The sequence below is a fragment of the Mesoplodon densirostris genome, chromosome 16 (assembly GCF_025265405.1).
Source record: "Mesoplodon densirostris isolate mMesDen1 chromosome 16, mMesDen1 primary haplotype, whole genome shotgun sequence".
Classification (NCBI taxonomy): domain Eukaryota; kingdom Metazoa; phylum Chordata; class Mammalia; order Artiodactyla; family Ziphiidae; genus Mesoplodon; species Mesoplodon densirostris.
Window position 1 is genome coordinate 35230450 of NC_082676.1, and position 23999 is coordinate 35254448.

Consider the following 23999-nt stretch of genomic DNA (forward strand, 5'->3'; position numbering starts at 1 on the left):
CTTCTTGGGAGTTTCTGAGTTCCAATAAGATGTAAGGAGGGGTCTGATGAGAAATATCAGGGTCAGCTTTCACTCACCTAATAAAAAGGACCAATGAAGCTGGTTGCTGCCCCTATTTTATTTACACCTGGGATGTGGATTCAGTGTGTGGCAATGCATCAACCTTCTCGAGATAAGAAGGGAAAGGCCATTTCAAATCTTGTTTCTCCTCCACCGCCCACATACTTCTGGTGCTGGGTGTCATAAGAAACATTCATATTGTGATAGGACCTCTGGCTGTCTCTTCATTCCATGATGCTGAGTTGGCACAGTGTGTGGTAGGAGTATTCCTGGAAGCTGTTTCTATACTGAGACATTTAGCTGTAACTGAACTATACACAGGAATGACTGAAAACCACATTAAATCAAAACTAAATGTTCTGGGAGGGAGGGAGACGCAAGAGGGAAGGAATATGGGAACAGATGTATATGTATAACTGATTCACTTTGTTATAAAGCAGAAACTAAATAAATAAATAAATAAATAAATAAATAAATAAAACTAAACGTTCCTCAACTCAAATTCCCCTTATCAGGCTCTAAAAAAATGCCTGTGACCACTCCAACATCATCTGACATGGAGGAACTTGTAATAGATACATGACCTTAACAGACTGAGGTTGAAATATTTTACCGTTGTAACTTTTACAAAAGCACATGACATTACTAATGCCCCTCCCAGGGCCTTGAAAGGGATCTTTGCAAGGGAAGGACTCTGAACCGTAAGCCTCACTGGCCTCTTGACAAATATACCTCAGGTGGTAGCCACAGCAATGCCCACTCTGCCCCTAGCTGACTGCAGTGTGAGGTACCATAATTTATAAGACACATCTCAATTTCAGAGATGTTCAAATGTGAAAAGATGCATATCCTAGAATTAACAGAATATGGTATTTGCAACATATTTCATAAACAAAGGATTAATATCCAGACAATAGGAGGCATGGCTACAAGTCAACATGAAGAAGACAAATAGTCCAGCAGAAAGATAGGCACAGTGTATGAACAGGCTAATTTACAGAAAGGGAACTATAAAAAGAAAATAAACATCAGAAAAAAAGGCTTGGGACTTCCCTGGTGGCGCAGTGGTTAATAATATGTCTGCCAATGCAGGGGTCACAGGTTCAAGCCCTGGTTCAGGAAGATCCCGCATGCCGTGGAGCAACTAAGCCTGTACGCCACAACTACTGAGCCTGTGTGCCACAGCTACTGAAGCCCACACGCCTAGAGCCCATGCTCCACAAGAGAAGCAACCGCAATGAGAAGCCTGCCCACCACAACGAAGTGTAGCCCCTGCTCGCCGCAATTAAAAAAAGCCCACACACAGCAACGAAGACCCAACGCAGCCATAAATAAATAAATAAATAAATAAATAAACAAACTTATTTTTAATAAAAGGCTCAACTATGGTAGTTATATGATCTAGGAATAGTTTGGCTGCAAATTACAGAAAACCCAATACCCAGTGGTTTAAGAATTATGCCCTTATTTTTCTCACATAACAAGATCTCCAGGAGTAGGGCATCAAGGGCTAAACATATTTATTAACTCTAGGAGATTTTTTGTAGGTTTCTTGGGTGTTTCTACGTAGAAAATAATGTCTTCATGAAAGTTTTATTACTTCCTTTCCAAACTGTACACTTTTTTTTCCCTTTCCTTATTGCACTGGCTAAGACTTACAGTACAATGTTGAGGAGGAGTGCTGAGAGCAGATGTCCTTGCTGTGTTCCTGATCTTTGGGGAAAGATTTCAGTCTTTCACCATTAAGAATGATTAAGTAAGCAGGTTCATCTGTACCATTTTTCTAGCTTCCACATATATGCGTTAATATACGATATTTGTTTTTTTCTTTCTGACTTACTTCACTCTGTATGACAGTCTCCAGGTCCATCCACGTCTCTACACATGACCCAGTTTCATTCCTTTTTATGACTGAGCAATATTCCATTGTATATATACACTAATATGTATAAAATAGATAACTAATGAGAACCTGCTGTATAGCACAGGGAACTCTAATTAGTGCTCTGTGGTGACCTAAATGGGAAGGAAATCCAAAAAAGAGGGGATATATGTATACATATGTCTGATTCACTTCGCTGGGCAGTAGAAACTAACACAACCTTGTAAAACAACTATATCCCAATAAAGAAAAAAAGAATGATTAAGTAGGTTCTCTATATCAGCTAAAGTAAGTTCCCTTCTATCTGAATTTTGCTAAGACTTTTAGTCATGAATAGATGTTGAGCTTCATCCAGTGCCTTTTCTCCATCTATTGAGATGATCATCTATTTTTTCTTTCTTAGGCTTTTAATATGGCAAGTTATACTTATTGATGTTTGAATGTTGAATCAGCCTTATACACATAGTGTAACCCCACTTGGTAATGATGTATTCTCCCAGGAAGATTTTTTAACTACAATTCAATTTCCACAATAGATATAGGGCTATTCATGTTGATATTTCTTTTTGAGTAATTTTTTATTGTTTTTGTCTTTCAAGAAATTTGTCAATTACATCAAAGTTATAGAATTTATTGGCTTAAATTTATCTCATTATTATTTTAATATCTGTACAGTATGTATTGATGACACCTCTTGCATTCCTGATATAGATAATTTGTGTCTTTTTTCATGATTATTTTGTCTAGGGGCTAATCAATTGTATTGATCTTCTCATAGAACCAGCTTTCAATGAATTGATTTTCTATATTTTTCTGTTTTATATTTTATTTATTTCTGCTCTGATTTCTTTTCCTTCTACTTACATAAGGTTTAATTTGATCTCCTTTTTCTAGTTTCTTGAGGTAGAAACTGAGTTCATTGATTTGAGATCTTACTTTTCTGATAAAGACATTTAATACTTTACATTTCCCTCTGAGTGTCCCCTGCAATTTTAATAGGTCTGGTTTAATTTTCCTTCCATTCAAAATACCTTCTAATTTCCTTTCAGATTTCTCCTTTGACCCATTGGGTTATTAAGAAGTGTGTTATTTTGTTTCCAAATATTTGAGAATTTTTTAGAAATCCATCTGTTATTGATTTCTAATGTATTTCAATAGTGGCCAAAGAACATAACCTTGTGTTATTTGAAACATTTTAAATTTATTAAGGCTTGTTTTATGATCCAGAACACAATCTGTTTTGCTGAATGTTCCATGTGTATTTGAAAAGAATGTGTATTCTGCTGCTGTTCTGTGGAGTGTTCTATAAACGTATATTAGGTCAAGTTGTTTGATACTATTTTTCAAGTCTTCTGTACATTAACTTATCTTCTGTCAAGTTGTACTTTCAATTATTGATAGAGGGGTACTGAAACCTCTGACTAAAATTGTGAATTTGCCTATTTTTCTTTGAAGTTCTAGAAGTTCTTGCTTCATGCATTTTGAAATTCTGTTATTAGGAGCATATACAGTTAGGTTTGTTATGTCCTCTTGTTGAATTGATCCTTCTAATGTTATGAAATAACTCCCTTTATCTCTCTAATTCTAACCCAACACCTCAGGGTCTATTCTAGTCTTCTCCTTTCCATATTGGTAACTCCTTCAACAATGAGAAACTGGCTTCTCATTATCCTTAATGCATTTACTTACTTGCTTAATCTCCCTGGAAATTGGAAATTAAACCAATTTCCTAAACTTTTCCTGTTCTTCCCCAGCTGCCACCCTTCTTAACTGCCTTCCTGCATAATCTCCAATCTCTACTACATTAGCTGTGTGATGTGATTTATAAGACATATATAAATTTAGTTATAAATATATATAATATATATAATATATATATTTGGGAGTTCACAGCTCCCCAAACCCTTGGAATTTCCTAACTGTTGAGAATGATAAAGGTGTTTTTTGTCATGTGAATGAGGTGACTTTTGGAAGCACCTAAGGATAGGGGCTGGTTGCCAGGAGAACCAACCAAGTGATTAGAGGGTTGGGATCCATCCCACCCTGATTTCTGGGCAAGGGAGAGGGACTTGAGCTTGACTCAGCCACCATTGGCCAATGATTTAGTCAATCATGACTATGTAATGAAGCCTCTGTAAAAAACCAAAAGGACAGTTTTTTGGTCCTTTTCCAGAGAGCTTCTACTCTGGAGAATCAGAATGCTTCCATGTGCCACCATGTGGGGTCCCAAGCTCCATGAGGACAGAAGCTCCTTTGTTTGGGACCTCACCCCATATATGTCTTCATCTGGCTATTGATTCCTATCCTTTAATATCCTTTTATAATAAATAGGTAACCTAGTGAGTAAATGGGTTTTCCTGAGTTTTGTGAGCTATTCTAGCAAATTAATCGAACCCGAGGAGGGGGTCATCAGAACCTCCCGTTTGTAATTTGTAGCTTGGAAGCCTGCGACTGACATCTGAAGTGGAGGGTGGTCTTGTGGGACTGAGCCCTTCACCTGTGGAATCTGATTCTATCTCTGGGTAGGTAGTATCAGAATTGAGTTGAATTCTCAGACACCCTTCTGGTGTCTGAGAATTCCTTGTTGGAGGTATGGGGAACCCCCCCTCCCCTGTCAAAGTTGGAAATTGGGTCTGGAAACCCCTATTCAAGCTGCCACACCACTTATCCACTTTCCTTACTCAGTCTTGCCCGAAAAACCTTTTGACTGAATTATTCAGGAAGGAAGAGAGGTGTACTTCTTAAAGTGATCCTGTTATTCATTCTGTAGATCTGTTACTGTGAATGTATCTAGATAGTATTTCCCTACTGTTAACCATTCAGAAAATATCTTTTAAAATCCTATGCAACCTAAGGGATGTCTCAGAAAAAAAAGTAAGTAACTAGTGCAGGCACACCAGTGTATTCAAGCTTGCGAGAAGGAAATCACATATCAAAATCTCCTAGCACACACTAGATACTAGATACTTGACACACTAGATACTTGACAAATGTGAATTCCCATTCCCCCTTAATTAGATACAGCTGATATATAATGAGCCCCTACTATGTTCTAAGCACTGGCCATACGGAGATGAATGGCCCTGCCAAAGGTAACAGACAGGAAATAAGTGCTTATAATACAAGGTGATATGTAATTAATAGGGATTTCAGGTAAACTCATCTGTAAGGATGACATCAATTTCACTGAAGAGAGAGAAAGAGGAAGGGGGAGAGAGAGAGAGATAAGTGAGAGGAGGTGTGTTAGAGGCAGATATTGGATTCTAACAGGTATAGGACAGTAGGTGAAGGAACTGAATTTCACCTCAGTATGGAACCACCTGGTTGATGGGGAGAAAGCGAAGAGGTCAGAGAACAGGTCCTGGGATACAACAGGATTTACAGAGGCCAGAGGGTTGCAGGAGGAGAACACAAGCTCAGGGCAGGGTGGCCTGAGGGCTTATGGCTCTATAGTCAATCATGAAATGCCATCTCTTGGGATAATCTCTTCCTCTGCCAGGGTCATGACCCTTAGGTGTACACTCTATTCTGAGATAGCACTTCTCTACTGAATTCCTATCTCCTGTTCTCTGAGAGAGATCTGAGTTTTACTAGAAAACAACAAAGGATGTTCAAGAAAAGTTCTCAGTTGTACCAGAACAAGTCACAGCAATAACATAAACTTATTCCAGGCTAAATGGTGAACAGTTTAAGCTAATGCTCAGAAAAAGGAGCTTTAGAGGCAACTCAGTTTGAAGACAATTGTTAACTGCTTAACATAAGTGATTTGTCCTTTGTAAACACATAGATTTATATCTTTTCTTTTTTCTTTTTTTCTTTTTTTTTTTTTACTATTTTCCCCACTATTTAATCCTGGTAAAGCTTTTTTTTCGAGAATTCAACTTAAAAAAAATATTTTTTGGCCACGCCACATGTGGGATCTTAGTTCCCTGACCAGGGATTGAACCCACGCCCCCCTGCAGTGGAAGTGCAGAGTCCTAACCACTGGACTGCCAGGGAATTCCCAAGAATTCAAGTTTTTTTCAGCAGAACCAAGGGGAAAAGGAAAATTTTACATATGCAGCAAGGTAGGGAGAAGGAGCAGGTTGTCCTTAGAGACAAGGTATGAAGGTAACAGTGGTCTTCTCAGTTTTAAGAACTGGAAAGGAGCCAGGTAAGCTGGAGCAGAAATGTAACAACTTAGGGAAAGAGAAAGCATGGACAGCTTGTTTCTGCCTTCCCCTCAAACAAACTCTTTTGGGCTAGTGTTTTGGACTTGTTTAAAGCTACCCCTATCTGATAGAATGTGCTCATTCTCTCTCTAAGAACTTGTCCCACCATGGCACCACCTGGATTAGAAGCAGGAAAATGGAATGACAAAATGGAGAGCTTCCCTCAGCCTCCTCCGTCTAGATGAAAGTAACTGTTTCAAGTTCTGTGATGGATAGGACAAGTGGAAAGAAGTGTACTTACACAAATTGCAATAACTGATCCCACAGCCACAATCTTGTGCCACTTGAACTGTCTGATGAAAAGGTCTGTGGAAGCTTGGAGTTGTTTATTAGACATCTGGTATGTGACCAAGACCCTAGGTAGATAAAAGTGTAAAATCAAAAGGAGTGATGTCATAAACATAATGCAGTGAGAGTTTCCTACCATTTCCCCATCAAAGAACATCAATTCTCTGACATCACCTATGGCTGAGAGGGCTTTTGTAGAAGTTTGGGTGTTCAGTGAAGAAGTTCCAGCACACAATTGGGGCAATTATGATCCAGCAATTCTATTCATGTTTACAAAAACATACATGAGAATGTTCACAGTAGCCTTATTCATAATATTCCCAAATTAAAGGAAAAAAATATCCACCAGTGGAAGAATAGATAAGCAAGTTTGGGTTTTTCGTACGATTGAATACCACTCAGCAATAAAAAGAAAACAACTACTGATAAATCCAACAACATGAATGAATTGCAAAAACATCAGGTTGAGTGAAAAAAGAAAAACACAAAAGATTCATTTTATATGATTCTTTTAATAAGAAATGCCAGAGTCCAGTTCCAGCGAGTCCAGGGATACCCAAGGGATGGATAGCGTCGGCGAAGGAAATAAATCTATTACACTTCTTAAAGTATCAGCATCATATGTCTCTCTCTCCTTTATTATTTACAGTCACAGATTTATATATTGTAGTTGATTACATTACCAGGTACGTGACCAAACAATCTTACCACAATCTGACCTCAAAATGTTCTATAAAGATTTAAAAAAAAAAATCCCCTAGTTTCTAGATGTCCCATTAAAATATTTCCCCAAGTTCCCATTAAGCACAGGTTATTTCTTAATAATCAAGCCAAGCAGTTATATAATTATTTTAATTGTAGAAGTTGGATCTACTTGTTCCTATTTCTCTTCTTGCATGGGCAACCTTTTACAATGGTTCCACGAAAATATTTACAATATACCCTGCATGCCCTTTCTTGTTGTTTCCTCCAACTGAGACAGTGTTTTCTCCCTATCCTAGCAACCAATTCTGCTCTAGGCATTTGCTTTTCTATAATTAATCTTCCTTTATAATAGAACCATAAATTTCCTATGTCATCAGGAACTCCGGTCCATGGCCGTAACTCCATACTAGAGGGTGTTTTCCATAAAAACATCCCCTTAGTTCCAGGCTCTTAATTCTTTACCCATTTCCCCGGGGCTTTAGTGGGTACTTCCCATTCTGTGGTAGTTTCAGGAGGAGGAGTCCTTAGAGGAATTTTTCTTTCACGTGGAGCAACATCCCCCCAAAATTGCCCCTATATGTAAATTTATTATCATAAAATGTAACAACAGAGCTGTAGTCCACCCTCCTGGCATGGCGCTGCCTTGCAGTTTCACCTTCCGTTGCTTCATGACTTTGTCATGGTGCAATAGCTCCAGGATGGCTTCCGACAAAGAAATTCTAGAAGAGATAAACCAATCTATGGTGATAGAAATCAGAATAGCAGTTGGCACCAGTGGAGGGGGTTGACTGGAGGGGGGCATGAGAGAAACATGGGGATCTGAAAAGCCCTTTATCTTGAATTGGGTGATGGTTATATGGGTATATACATTTGTCTAAATCAACATATATACACTACCAAATGTAAAATAGTTGGCCGGTGGGAAGCAGCAGCATAGCACAGGGAGATCGGCTTGGTGCTTTGCGATGACCTAGAAGGGTGGGATAGGGAGGATGGGAGGGAGGCTCAAGAGGGAGGGGATGTGGGGACATGTGTATGCATATGGCTGTTGCACTTTGTAGTGCAACAGAAACTAACATGGTATTGTGAAGCAATTATACTCCAATAAAGTTCTATTAAAAAAAAGATCTGTGCATTTGACTTCACATGAATTATACCACAATAAAAAGGAGAAAAAAACAAGGACACTAGAAAAGAAAAATATGTATATTCATATAACTCATGACTAAATTCTAGGCAATATTAACATTCTAGAGGTGGTGCATTGGGTAAGATTAAGGGATGTGAGAATATGCTAAGGTACTCGTATTGTTTAGGGAGAAATAGAGAGACATTGATAAGACAAGAAATCAGCTGGGGTAAATAAACATAAGTAACCAATATAAGACTAAAAATAAAGTGTAAAATGTTTAAATCAGAAAAATATTTGATTCACCTATTGGAAAGTAGGGAAAGAGAAAAAAAGAAAGTACAATAAATGGGAAACTTGAAACAAGTTGGAAGAAACAAGAAACTATCATTGCAATAAATGTAAACAGGTTAAACTCACCAATTAAAAGACAGTGGAATGCAATCAAGAACATATGCTCTCTATTTTATGTTTGGTAGTGTATACATGTCCATGCCACTCTCTCACTTTGTCCCAGCTTACCCTTCCTCCTCCCCATATCCTCAAGTCCATTCTCTAGTAGGTCTGCATCTATATTCCTAGGTTCTTCTGAACATTTTCTTTTCTTTTCTTTTTTTTTTAGATTCCATATATATGTGTTAGCATATGGTATTTGTTTTTCTCTTTCTGACTTACTTCACTCTGTATGACAGACTCTAGGTCCATCCACCTCACTACAAATAACTCAATTTCATTTCTTTTTTCTGGCTGAGTAATTGTATATATGTGCCACATCTTCTTTATCCATTCATCTGTCGATGGACACTTACGCTGCTTCCATATCTCAGCAATTGTAAAGAATGCTGCTATGAACACAGGTGCATGTATCTTTTTAAATTACTGTTTTGAGGTTTTTTTCAGACATATATGCAGGATTGGAATGGCTGGGTCATAGGGTAGTTCTATTTTTAGTTAGTTAGTTTGTTTTTGAGAAACTTCCATACTGTTTTCCACAGTGGCTGCACCAGTTTACGTTCCAACAGTGTACGAGGGTTCCCTGTTCTCTACATCCTCACCAATATTTGTTATTATGTTCCTTTTGATGATAGCCATTCTGACAGGTATGAGTTGGTATCTCATTGTGGTTTTGATTTGCATTTTCCTGATGATTAGTAATGTTTAACATTTTTTCATGTGCCTGTTGGCCATCTGCATTTCCTCTCTGGAAAAATGTCTATTCAGTTTTGCCCATGTTTTAATCAGGTTGTTTGGGGTTTTTTGGGATTTTTTATGTTTAGCTCTATGAGCTAATATGTTGGATATTAATCCCATATCAATCATTTCATTTGCAAATATTTTCCCCCATTTAGTGGGTTGTCTTTTCACTTATAAAACTCCTAGAGGAAAACTTAGGCAAAACACTCTTTGACATAAATCGCAGCAATGTTTTTTTGGATCCATCTCCTCATTTACTTTAAAATGAAATAAAAGCAAAAACAAACAAATGGGACCTGATTGAACTTAGAGAAAATAGTGAGAGAAAAACATTTGTAGAGATAGTAGCTGAGAATTCCCCAGAAATAATTAAAGACCTAATGAGGGGCATCTATCTATTGTTTCAAAGATGCCAACAAAGCCAAAGAATTTCTTGAAAATTCCATATCTAATCACAGTTGATTGAAAATATAGAAAAATCAAATGAAAAATAAGAGGAGACAAAAATTACCAATGCCAGGAAGGAAATAGAGGCTATCACTACAGACTCTGCAAGCATCAAAAGTATAATAAGGAAATACTACAAACAGCTCCATGCACATTAATTTGACATCTTAGATGGGATAAACCAATTCATTAAAAAGCACAAACTATTACAACTCACCTAATATGCAATAGGTATCTGAATAGCACCATAATTATTAAAAGAAATGGAAACAACTCAACCAATTGCAATTGTGTGTATCTTATTTGAATCCTGATTCAAACAAACCTAGTATAAAAAGATAAACCATGCAAACAGTAACAAAGAACGTTGGTATAGACCTTAAGGCAAATATTATTTCTAGAAATAAGAAAGGTTTCTTCATAATGATAATAAGTTCAGTTTGCCAGGAATATGTCATTTATTATAATGCTATAATTAATATATTGCTAGAATTATATTGATATAATTCTAAATAGCAATATGGCATTAAATAAATAAAGTGAACTTCAAAATATGCACATACTCAGAGAAATAAATTCACAGTTGTTCTGGGAGATTTGTATACATGTCTCTCAGTAATTGGTAAAATAAGTAGACAAAAGCTTATGTTATATGTAAGTAAGTGATGATGTAAGAGATTTGAACAGCATGATTTAAAAACCATCCTATTTATGGGACTTCCCTGGCAGTCCCGTGGTTAAGACTCTGAGCTTCTACTGCAGGGGGCGTAGGTTCGATCCCTGGCTGGGAACCAAAATAAAAACCATCCTATTTAGACAATAAAGCTATCAGTTGCAGAATATACATGTGGAACATTTACAAAATTGATTGTATACTGGGACAAAAAGTGAGTCTCATCAAATCTCAAAAGATTTAAATCATATGAAATGTGTTCTCTGGTCACAAGGCAATTACATTAGAAATCAATAACAAAAATATTATTAACAGAATGGTATATCATGTTCATAGTATCTAATTTGAAACCAAAATGAACTACAAATTCAATATAATCACAATTAAAATCCCAAAAGGAATTTCTTTTTTTGTAATTCCACAGATTGATTAAAAGATTCATATGGAAGCACAAAAGATCAAAAACTGCCAAAGCCCTTTTAAAGAAAAGCGGAGTGAACATGGGTCAAGGACCTAAAAAATGTAGGTCTTGTCCACCAGAAATCCAGAATTATTACAAAATGATAGTAATGAAGACTGGGTGGTATTGGTGCTGGTAGAGACAAATTCACTAAACAGAATAGAGAGCCCCCAAGCAGATGGACATATGGACACCTGATTTATGACAAAGATGCACAGCAGAGCTTTGGGGAAAGGATGAACTCAGCCAGCAGTGCCAGGTCAATCAGATTCCAAATATCCAAGGCTTAAAAAATTAGTGTTCTCTTGTAAAAAATCAGAGAAATTCAAATTAAAACCACGTGAGCCACTATTATACACCCATAATTTTTGCCAAATATTTTTAAATGATGATATCAAATGCTAGCAAGAATGTGGAACAACAAGAAACTGCTGGTAAAATAGTAAACAGGTAAAACCACTTTTTAAAAATAGGCAGAATCCAGTAAGTCAAAGACACGCCTACTCTCTGATCAGCAAAACCACTGCCAGATGACACCCTACAGAAACACATGCTCATATGGACTCAAAAGTTACATGCAAACCTGTTGTATATAGGATGGATAAACAAGATCCTACCATATAGCACAGGGGACTATATTCAGTATCCTGTGATAAACCATAATGGAAAAGAATATGAAAAAGAATGTATATATATGTATAACTGAGTCACTTTGCTGTACAGCAGAAATTAACACAGCATTGTAAACCATCTGTACTTCATGGGATCTTAGTTCCCCAACCAGGGATGGAACCCGTGCCCCCTGCAGTGGAAGCGGAGTCCTAACCTCTAGACTGCCAGGGAATTCCCCCTATGGTAGCAATTTTTATAGCAGTCTTATCCACAATAGAATGTAAAAATATAGTGTGATACAATCATACAACGAAAGACCATATGACAGTGGAAATGGATGAGCTTCAATTACATGAGAGAATGTGGATGAATCTTAAATATATACTACTGAATAGAGAAGCCAGACACAGTGGAATTCATAGAGTATGTTTTCATTTATATGAAGCTGAAAATCAGGCAAAACTCACATGGATTGTTTAGGAATGCCTAATAAGTTGGCAAAATGATAAAGAAAAATGAGGGCATAAATATTATAAAAGTTAGAATCATGGGTACACCCAGAATAATGGGAGAGAGAGAGGGAGTTATAACTGTGGAGAGACACAGTACCAGAGGGCTTCTGGACTGAGGGTCATGTTCTCATTCTTATTTTGGGTGGACATTATATGGGTGATCATTTTATAACAATTTGTTAAATTGTTTTATGCATTTGCTCTATGTTTTGTTATATTTTATAATAAAATTTTAAATTATGTGCACTCATTTATATATATACATATATATACATACATATATAATATATATACATGCAATAATTATAAGTTGTGTTAAAATAATTAGGAGAATGGGAATGAGGATTTCTGGAATTTTTCCAATGACAAAATAATACTAGGTTCCTTTCTGGCCCCAAGAGGAAAACATAACTGGACTGTGGAGGGATCAGGCATTTTTCCTCTTACCCAGGGGTCACGCTTATCATCACTAATGGTAAACAATCAGATACTTTGCATCCTCCGATGTGCTGCAAACAGAATTTAACATCACTTACGCAAATGCTTAAGTTAAATCTATCAAGCCTTGAACTCTAAATTCCAGTTTATGGGAAATACAAGAAATAGAGGACAAACTAAATGCCACCATAAGGAAGCAATCAGAAATATCCAAAGGTGGAACATTTGACAGGACAAATGGCCCTGGCTTTTCCATACATCAGGGTCAAGAAAAGAAAGGACTGGCCTGTATTTTAAAAAAAATCAAGGGACAAAACACCAGATCCTGGAATGGATTTGGCTTTGAAAAAACAATTGTATAAACTCTTGAAGGACAATTGAGCAAATTTGATGATGAACTGGGTATTAGATGCAAAGGATCTACTTTTGGTTATGTTTAAAGATATTCTGTTTTTTTTAAAGGTTTATCTGAAATATTTGGAGGTGGAACATCACGATGTCTGTAATTCACCTGAAAATACTTAAGCATGTGAAAATAAAGTAAAAAGTTACATGTCTATATGCTAATGGGAATGTGATGGAAATAAGGCTGTTGAGAAGGAAGATGATTTAGGAGGGAGAGGGGAAAATTGGTCGAGTGATGCTCTTGAATAGGCAAGAGGGGATGAGGTTTAGAGCTGAAGTGGAAGGACCAATTTTATTTGGGAGCACGGGAAGTTTTTGCTTCGTTTTGCCCAAGAAAATAGGTTAAGTCATCAGCTGAGTGTGAGGATGAGGAAGGTTTCAGGAGAGAGAAGTACGGTGGGATGAGTGCAGTGGCTCTCAAACTTCAGTGTGTATGAGTCATCTGGAGGGCTTGTTGAAACACAGACTGAGCTCCTCCCCAGGATTTCTGATTCAGTAGGTCTGGGGTGGGGCCTGAGAAGTTGTATGTCTAACAAGCTCCCAGGTGATACTGATGCTGCCGGTCTGGGGATCACATTTTGAGAACCACCATGATTATTGTGCAGCATTAGGCCCCCTTGAGGTTTTAAAGTGAGAACATTCAGTGTTGTTGAACTTTTTCTCCATGCGTGTTCAGCTGCAGAGGTGTAGTTGAAAAAGAGGCAGAGGGTTGCATGAGACAGAGATGATCACTAAGATCGTCACACAGCTGGCTGCTTATTGTTCTGGACTCAGCCCAAATGAAACTGCCTCAGAAGCATCTTTCTCCTCATCATCATCTCGAACTTTCACATTACTTTTTCTCACAAAAATTTTCATTCTTCGGAGTTGTATGTATATTTATTTTGTTACTTGTTTCTGAGTCTTTTCACCAGAGTTTATGCACCACAAAACAGGACTCTTTTTTTCTTGTTGGTCACTGCTATTTTCCTAGAACCTAGAACACTGCCTGGACATCACAGGTGCTTAATAAATATTTATTGATGAAAAGTAGAAAGAATGAAAAGAAAAAAGAAAGAGTGAGAGAGAGAAAGAAAGAAAAGAAGGAAGGAAGGAAAGAGAGAGGAAGGAAGAAAGAGAGAGACAAGGAAATATGAATCACTATACAAGAAACTAAATCACAGTATTAGTTTTGACTATGAAGAGAAAAATATACAATTATAAAAATATATAATTATAAAATATATTAGACACAGATTACTATGTCTAAAATTAATGTAAATACATTAGGAAGATGGGAAGCGGGGGCTAGCTAGTTGCATTTTCTTTTCCTGAAGACAGTGTTTCCCAAATTCCCTGTTTGGACCATGAATAGGTTGTGGTCATTGGAACTTGGGCAGTGAAGATGCATACCATTTCCATGCCTGGACATCAAACATCTCATGCAATCCTTTGTTCTCTGTCTCTCTGTCTCTGTCTCTCTGTCTCTGTCTCTCTCAGCTCATCAGTGGGCTGGGTGCAGAGGACGAGTAGTGACCTCTGGGGAGGCTCTAGGAGACAGTGGAGACATAGAATGAAAGGGACCTGGGTTCTCGAGTAGCAGCTTGGAGGACAGCAGTGTGGAAAGCTGCTCCCAGACACTGGCTGGACTTCAGGTGAGTTCAAAATAAACTTTTGTGTCAAACAGCCACTGAAATTCCAGGGCTGTTTTTTTTTTTTTTTTTTTTTTTTTTGCTTTACAATGGTGTGTTGGTTTCTGCTTTATAACAAAGTGAATCAGTTATACATATACATATGTTCCCATATCTCTTCCCTCTTGCCAGGGCTATTTTTTTTTAAAGTATTCACACAGCAATGAGGATACAATGAGAATTACTTTTTTCTTTTTTAATGTTGGGGGTAGGAGTTTATTTATTTATTTATTTATTTATTTATTTATTTATTTATTTCTGCTGTGTTGGGTCTTCGTTTCTGTGCGAGGGCTTTCTCTAGTTGTGGCGAGCGGGGGCCACTCTTCATCGCGGTGCGCGGGCCTCTCACTGTTGTGGCCTCTGTTGTTGCGGAGCACAGGCTCCAGATGCGAAGGCTCAGTAGCTGTGACTCACGGGCCCAGTCGCTCCGCGGCATGTGGGATCCCCCCAGACCGGGGCTCGAACCCGTGTCCCCTGCATTAGCAGGCAGACTCAACCACTGCGCCACCAGGGAAGCCCCCAGGGCTATTTTTATTGCTGCAAAAAAGAGAAATGTCAAAAAAGGGATTCATTAGGAACTACTAGTGTATCAATCTGTGTCCAATCAGGAGAAAGAAATCACACATTAATTGGAACAGGGAAAGTTAACATAAAGAATTATTAACTGTAGCAGAGTAAAGAGAATTCTAAAGAATACTGTAGCGATGAGGAAGAGAACCTGAATTCTGAAATAAATCTTTAGCTGATTTGCTCTAAAGTGATATTCATTCCACTGTTTATTCCATCTGCTGAATATTCTTAAAGAATATTTCCATTTGCAAGATATCTACTGGGTTCTTTGTAGGGTATAAAGAATTCAAAGTAAGATACACACTAATCAAAATAAAATTGACCCCAGGAGGGATCTGAGCTTCTGTTCCCACCTGGCAGCAAAACAGCAGGAAAAAATGGAGTGAATAAATGCTGGTTGGCACTGCACTCCCCCACCCTAATGTCAGTAGTGCAAAGTGTGGACCTGAACTTCCCCCTTCATCTGGAGGCAACAAGGCCACGGGAATTGGTGCTCCACTTACACCAGGGTGGCATCAGCAGGGCCCAAAGGGAGCTGAGCATCCCCCCGCACCTGGACCTACATGCTACACCTAAACAGGGTGACTGCCTGCTAAATAGACCTGGGGTCTCACAATATAATACCTAAAATGTCCAGTATACAAGGGAAAATCACTCATACCAAGAACCAGGACAATCACAACTTGTATGAGAAAAGACAATCAACCGGTGCCAACACCAAGATTACTCAGACGTTGGAATTATCTGATGAGGATTTTTAAAGCAGCCATCATGAGTGTCCATCCACAGATGAATGGATAAAGAAGGTGTGGTATATATATGTAATGGAATATTACTCAGCCATAAAAAAGAATGATATGATGCCATTTGCAGTAACATGTGTGGACCCAGAGATTATCATACTAAGTGAAGTGTCAGACAGAGAAAGACAAATACTGTATGATATCACTTATATGTGGAATCAAAAAAATACAAATGAACTTATTTATAAAACAGAAATAGACTCACAGGCATAGAAAACAAACTTATGGTTACTAAAGGGGAAAGGGGGAGAGGGATAAATTAGCTGGAATTTTCTCAAAAGCATGATAAGCAAGTGCCACAATTAGTCTGACGCCACCTTTACAGTTGAGTTCACAGAGATCATGATTACTGAACAACTGGCTAGCTTTTCTATTTTACCTTCCTACTCTTCAGATACCTTCAGGACTTGGACTTGATTCTGGCTGCTTGGGATATACTTTTATTTAAAATAATCGCTATAGATATTGTGTCTTTTTCTTTTCTAAATGGGAGATAAGTCACAAGTCCTGTGATAGTTTTCTCTTTTCCGTTAGTCTTTGTTTTTTTTTGTGGGGGGGGACTGTGTTGTGTCTTTGTTGCTGTGCGTGGGCTTTCTCTAGTTGCAGCGAGCCAGGGCTACTCTTCATTGCAGTGTGCAGGCTTCTCATTGTGGTGGCTTCTCATTGCGGTGGCTTCTCTTGTTGCGGAGCATGGGCTCTAGGCGCGTGGGCTTCAGTAGTTGTGGCACACGGGCTCAGTCGTTGTGGCTCGCAGGCTCTAGAGCGCAGGCTCAGTAATTGTGGTGCACGGGCTTAGTTGCTCCGCGGCATGTGGGATCTTCCCGGACCAGGGCTCGAACCAGTGTCCCCTGCATTGGCAGGCGGATTCTTAACCACTGCGCCACCAGGGAGGCCCTGATTGTGGGTAACTTTTATTTTCACCTTTTTGCTTATGCATGTTTCCTAATGTTGCTACAATTCTTCTGTATTGTTTGGTTTTTAAAATAGATTTTAAAATGTTAACTGCCTTCATCAACAAACCTCCTCCATCTCTTTGCTCTAGGGATGCAGTTTCATCTACGGACCCTACACAAAACCCATCATGCTTTCTTTTCCTTCCCATTTTTGCACCTTTTGGGCTCCAGTGTGCACTGTCCTAAGCAACATCTAGTCCTAATGACAAAGGAATTAGATGTCACTATTTTCCTTAACCCCAAGACTCAACTTGTTTCCTTTCCCCCTTACCTCCTCTGCCTTCATTTCTCCAAAACAGATAGCCTCAAATCCATCCTCTAGAGTTGTATGGTTGAGGAGCTAAATGTGACTATTGACTTAAGAGAAAAACAGAGATGAAACCCACCCCATCCCTTCCTAATTCCTGAATATTTTACTTCTTCCTTTTTGGGGGAGAGGTGGATGGGTGGGGGTGGTCTTCTCCTTTCACAATCTTTTTTTTTCCCTTTTATCTACAAAGAAATACATAATACACCTCCACCACTCCCCTCAAAAATCCTGGATTCAGGTCATACCCGCTGTTAATATCTAGCTACTTACTGCATATCTTGCATAACTTGCTTAACTTGTTTCTTCTGTAATGAAATTAATCATATCTACCTTATTTACATTACAAAGTGGTTGAGTTGGTAAATATAACCTGCAAAAGCTCTGAAGACATAAAATGCACATTACAAATTCTGAATGAGGCATGATTGATTGTTCTTTTTCTCCTCCTCTTACTCTTCTGCTTCCTGCCTCCTTTGATTACTAGTTAGGTTTTCTTCCTTTTCTGCTCTTTCTCCTTTCCTCTTTCTCCCTCCTCACCAATCTCTTTTCTTATTTATTTATTTATAAAAATTGAAGTATAGTTGATTTACAATATTGTGTTAGTTTCCAGTATAGAGCAAAGTGATTCAGTTACACATATATATGTATATATCTATATTCTTTTTTTTCAATTCTTTTCCATTACAGTTTACTACAAGATATTGAATATATTTCCCTGTGCTATACAGTAAATCCTTGTTGTTTATTTTATATATGGTAGTGTGCCTCTGTTAATCCCATACTCCCAATTTATCCCTCCCCGCCCCCTTCCCCTTTGGTAACCATAGTTTGTTTTCTATGTCTGTGAGTCTGTTTCTGTTTTGTAAATAAGTTCATTTGTACTATTTTTTTGATTCCACATATGAGTGGTGTCATGTAATATTTGTCTTTCTCTGACTTACTTCACTTAGTATGATAATCTCTAGGTCCATCTGTGTTGCTGCAAATGGCATTATTTCATTTTTTTATGGCTGAGTAGTATTGCATTTATGTATGTATATATACATACGTAAATGTATATATATCTTCTTTATCCGTTCATCTGTTGATGGACACTTAGGTTGCTTCCACGTCTTGGCTATTGTGAATAGTGCTGCTATGAACGTTGGAGTGTATGTATCTTTTCTTTTTTTTTCCCATGTTTAAAAATACATTTTAATATGAGAAATAAACTACATCAAAATAACAATAGTGGAGCTTCCCTGGTGGCGCAGTGGTTAAGAATCTGCCTGCCAGTGCAGGGGACACTGGTTCAAGCCCTGGTCCGGGAAGATCCCACATGCTGCGGAGCAACTAAGCCCACGTGCCACAACTACTGAGCCTGTGTGCCACAACTACTGAAGCCTGCGCACCTAGAGCCCATGCTCCACCACAAGAGAAGGCACCACAATGAGAAGCCTGCGCACCACAATGAAGAGTAGCCCCCGCTCGCCACAATTAGAGAAAGCCCACATGCAGCAACAAAGACCCAACACAGCCAAAAATAAATTAATTAACAAAAATAATGATAGTGATTGTAGTTAGAGGTCTTGGGACTGTTGGTGCCTTTTCTCCTAATTTCTAAGTCTTTTATAATGTGAACAAATTTATTTTTTTCACATGTATAAGAATTTTATTGTTGCATTGTTTTTTAAAATTGGAGTATAGTTTCTATTGGAGTATAGATTTACAATGTTGTGTTAGTTTCTGCTGTACAGCAAAATGAATCAGTTATACATATACATATATCCACTCTTTTTTAGATTCTTTTTCCATATAGGTCATTACAGAGTATTGAGGAGAGTTCCCTGTGCTATAAAGTAGGTCCTTATTAGTTATCTATTTTATATATGGTAGTGTGTATATGTCAATCCCAATCTCCCAATTTATCCCTCCTCCACTTTCCCTCCTGGTAACAATAAGTTTGTTTTCTACATCTGTGACTCTATTTCTGTAGATAAGTTCATTTGTATCATTTTTTTAGAATCCACATATAAGCAATAGTGCATGGTATTAGTCTTTGTCTGACTTACTTCACTTAGTATGGTAATCTCTAGGTCCATCCATATTGCTGCAAATGGCATTATTTCATACTTTTTTATGGCTGAGTAATATTTCATTGTATATATGTATCACATCTTCTTTATCCATTAATCTGTCGATGGACATTTAGGTTACTTCCATGTCTTGGCTACTGTAAATAGTGCAGGTATGAACATTAGGGTGCGTGTATATTTTCAAACTATGGTTTTCTCCAGATATATGCCCAGGAGTGGGATTGCTGGATCATACAGTAGTTCTATTTTTATTTTTTAAAGGAACCTCCATACTGTTCTTCACAGTGGCTGCACCAATTTACATTGCCACCAACAGTGTGCGAGGGTTCCCTTTTCTCTACATCCTCATCAGTATTTGTTATTTGTGTTCCTTTTCATGATAGCCATTCTGACAGGTGTGAGTTGGTATCTCACTGTGGTTTTGATTTGCATTTCCCTGATGATTAGTAATGTTTAGCATTTTTTCATGTGCCTGTTGGCCATCTGCATTTCCTCTCTGAAAATGTCTATTCAGTTCTGCCCATTTTTTAATCAGGTTGTTTGGGGGTTTTTTGCTATTGAGCCATATGTGCTGTTTGAAAATTAAGCCCTTGTCAGTCACGTTGTTTGCAAATATTTTCTCGCATTCTATAGGTTGTCTTTTCATTTTGTTTATGGTTTCCTTTGCTGTGCAAAAGCATGTAAGTTTAATTAGGTCCCATTTGTTTATTTTTGCTTTTATTTCCATTACTCTAGGCGACGGATCCAAAAAATATTGCTGCTATTTATGTCAGAGAATGTTTTGCGAACATTCTCTTCTATGAGTTTTATGGTGTCCTGTCTTATATTTAAGTCTTTAAGCCATTTTGAGTTTATTTTTGTGTATGATGTGAGGGAGTGTTCTAACTACCCACCTCTTTTCATTTATTCCTTCTGCAAACATAGATCAACGGCTGGGTCAGGCACGCTGCTAGAATGCTTTGAAGAGCTCAACGCTAAAGTGGGAACCCAGCTTACAGACTAGTAGCTGCAGTATGATGCTGTAATTTCTAGAATAACACAGAGGACCCTGCAATTAATTCTGGGCACAGGTGAGTCCTCCCAGAGGAAGTGGTGGTTTGAAGAGGGCTTTGAAGAATGAAATAGTTCACAGATAGGCAGAGGAGGGAGGGAAGAGCATCCCAGACAGAAGTGCCAACTGCAGAGAGAAAAACGGATAATCCCAGGAAGGCAGAGGCAGAAGATGCAGCCAGAATGGAAGATTACAGGCAGATCATGCCGTATTTTTTTAAACCTGACTAGAGAGTTCAGACTTATAACTGAATTCAGAGTTTCCTAGCTTTGTTTTCGTTGTGGTCTTGGGAGAGAGCTTACAGGATCACTGAGAGGTCTCCCTATCAGGTGAGAGGGTACCAGCTGTGTGGGAATGATTAGCATCTTCTCATCCCAAACACTTCCCAACCCTGACCTACTCACTCTTTTCTTCTCTCTTCCTTTGTTTTTCTCCCTCCTCTCTACCCTACTCCCTCTCCTTTCCCTACTGCCCTTCGCCACTCTGGGCTCTCCATGCATTTGGGGCAGGAAAGCATGATCAATAGCATTAGGAATTCTGTGCAAGTGCACTGATGCCCACGTGGTGGGTGTGAAGGGGAGGAGGTGAAACGGGTCCCCCACCGAGGATCACAATTACTCACTTGGTCATGGGGGAAAGTGAAATAAAGCACAAGGAAACAAAAAATGAGAGCAATGGGCATGGGATTTGTGGGAGGGGTTTTCCTACCAAAGAGGCAAGAGGTAAATTCATGTCCACGTTCGAATTTTTTTTAATGTACGAAAAAGAAAGTGGGTCTGAATTATGGGTTGTGAGAAAGTAAAGTTTCCTTCGCTCCTGCCAGGGTCCTGAGCAGCCTCTCAAGAGTGATTCAGGGCCATCACCCACCACCCCAGGATGACCCCCAATTGTGACAGGCAGGACCAACTATAAAATTTCACTCAGAACCTATATTCTCAACAGGAGCAGTATCATCTCCAAGGGGATAAAAGTGGTTTGGGGCGGGGGGCAGGGAGTGAAAAGAATCTTGGATATTATTGTACAATGGTTAGTGGCCCTCCAAAGGGCCACAGTACATAAACAAATATATGTTATATCTGTGGTGTTAAGATTTTATGAAAGGATAGCCATTAGGAAAATAAAATTGTCTAGAAAGTTTCCTAAGGGGCATGATAATTTTTAAAAAGTTGACAACCACTAATTCAGAGGAAAAAGCAAATTCCTACATATGCCCCTATGAGATCAGGCCCATTACCTCCCTGAGCACAGAAAGTTCCAACCACACTGGCCTCTCTGTTGATTCTCCAGTACATCAGGCACACACATCCGTGCACATACCGAGCCTTGGCATTGTGTTACCTCTGCCGCGGATACTCTGTCCCGGGTTTCCTCCAGGCTGACTTCCTCACCTCCTTCCAGTCTTCGCTCGACTCTTCTCAATGTCTCCTCAGAAAGACCCACCATGACTACCCTATTTAATACTGCAGCACACTCTGGATCCCATTTGCCCTGATCTACTTTTGCTTTTTTTTTTTCCCCATAGCACTTATCATCTTCTTCTTCTTTTCATACATTTAATTCATATATGCCATGTCCACATATAAATTAGTAAGATTTTACTAGACATTGCATATTAACTTTTTTGCATCATTACTGCCTATATATTTTAACTTTACCACCAACAACAAACAACAGCAACAAAACCTTCTCTAAAGACTACGGACAGTGGTAAGACAGAGCAGTCATCACGTTGCTCTGCTCAAGTATATGGAAGTCTTCTGTTGGTGATGAAATACACAACCCTCTCCCCTCACTGAAGAGTATAGCCTGAAATGGAAATGGAACAATTTAAAAGATAATACAAAATGACGTGAAGTTTTAAGACAACTAAAACTAGATGTAGGTCCAAAGTTGTTAAACTTTCCACCAACTGGTGATGACTGGTGTGTCAGAATCATCTCGGGGAACTTTTGAAAAGAGTGTCCTAAGACACATTTCCCAGTTTTCAATGTTAGTATTGTTCAGGGTGGGAGCAGAGCTAGTCTCAGGTATTTCTAGCACACAACAGATTTAAGAACTACAAGCTCCATTTTAGAATTAATCAGAAGCACCACAGCACAAGCCAATTTAAAAATATGCAAGAGATAAGGACCCAATTTAGTAGCTTTTCACCGAGTCACTGAAGCGGACATACACATTTTCTTTACACAGGACTACATAGATAGGTGGAACAGGATGAAAAGGAGGTCACTCGCTACAGCAACTGATGGCCGTGTTCTACCGTCTCATTTCCCTGGTCCACCAAGTAGGTTCTAAAGCAATGCATTATGGACTTTTCAAACAATTAGACTGAGTGGAACCATAGCAGTGAGGATGCATGCTGCTTCTACCAAATCCACAGGGCCCCAAACACTGGTGACACCAGTGCACCTATATATTACTGAAACAAAAATACCGAGAAATAATTACATAAGACGCACCGATAGTTTCTGTGTGGGGCGGGGCTGGGGCCATGGGGGAGGTGTCCGTGATTAATGCTGATCCTGAACCGCTGAAGGGCTGCAATCCAGAATTCGAAAAACAGACCCACTCCAATACTTCACTTCATAGGTAGGAAAACACGAGTCTGTAGATATGCCATTTCACCATCTCAGTTAAATCTTCCGTGTGACCTTTCATTTACCAAACTCCCACCATGAAACCTCTCCACAACATAACCTCAAATGAGGTCCATCTCCAACCTCTGCATTCTCTTCCTGCAGAGGCTGGCTTCCACCAAAGGACCTAGAACAAGGCCACCAAACCTTTCATCTTACAAGCCCTATTGCCAAAGAAAGTGACCCATACTTTCTCCTCTAGGGCAAAAATTCTAAGACAACATAAGTTAGGTAGATCATCCATTACATATGCAATCAACTGGACCAGTTGCACAGGAATGCCCATTCTAGCCATAAGTAACCAGGAGGAAAAATAGAGCATAGGGGCAGACAATGGATAGATGTACACTAAAAATGATAAAACTGTTTTTAGAGACATTTCTCTTGGCTATAACAAATAATTTAAAGTAGGCTGCTTACAGGTAAAAATCACAATGAACAGCATTATCAATTAAACAATTCCCAAAGCTAGTGATTTTAGCTAAATAATTATACACTGGAACCTTCTAAGAAGGCTGCTAATAAACTAAACTATGTCAAAATTTGCAGTTTTAAAGTCAGACTTGAAAGCCAAGGTAAGCAACTACTTTGTATAGCTATTACCTCTGACCAAGGCATAAGAATTCACTCAGACAGATAACATTCATAACCTACCTAAAAATAGGATAGCTCATAATTTTTCTAAACTGTTCTTCCCTGCTGTGGACAGCCCTTCATCTCTGACTATAAAGCTTGGCAAACTTTGTCAAACGCTGTTAGTTTTATAAGTTACTAAAAACCTCTATAAATAAAGCCTCATTTCTCAAATCTGGACAGTTTTCTCATTCTGAATGCCTAAACATTTAGGTCACAAATTGAAATACCAGTAGAAAAATATTCATCTTTAAGCAGGTTGTATAGTTACCACATGGCAAG